This window comes from Nannochloropsis gaditana (genome assembly GCF_000240725.1).
Source record: "Nannochloropsis gaditana CCMP526 unplaced genomic scaffold scaffold521, whole genome shotgun sequence".
Taxonomy (NCBI): Eukaryota; class Eustigmatophyceae; order Eustigmatales; family Monodopsidaceae; genus Microchloropsis; species Microchloropsis gaditana.
The window spans coordinates 12330-12703 of record NW_005803432.1 but is presented as its reverse complement, the minus strand read 5'-3'; positions in this window follow the sequence as shown (position 1 = coordinate 12703).

Here is a 374-nt window from a genome sequence, read left to right as displayed (position 1 = left end):
AGCGCAAGGAACGGGGCTCCCGCCCCTCCTTCCCTCCTTCCCCTTCGCTGCCTGTTGCCTCCTACTGCATGACCTCGTACCTTTTTTGCTCCTCCGCCAGACGACGCCGTCTCTTCTCACTCGCCCTTACCTCTCTACGTGTCTCTCCTCTTCCTCTTGTATTCGCCTCGCGCTCGCCGCATCCAACCTCCCTCCTTCCCTCCCTCCATCCTGCCCTCCCTCCCTTCCTTCCTCTTTTCCTTCCTAGGTTCGTGAGAACCTTCTCTTCTCCGCCCAGCTCCGCCTGCCCGTGACCATCCCCCTCCCCGAGAAAAAGGACCGCGTGGAGGACACCATCGAGCTTCTAGGTCTATGGAAGTGCGCCAACAGCAAGA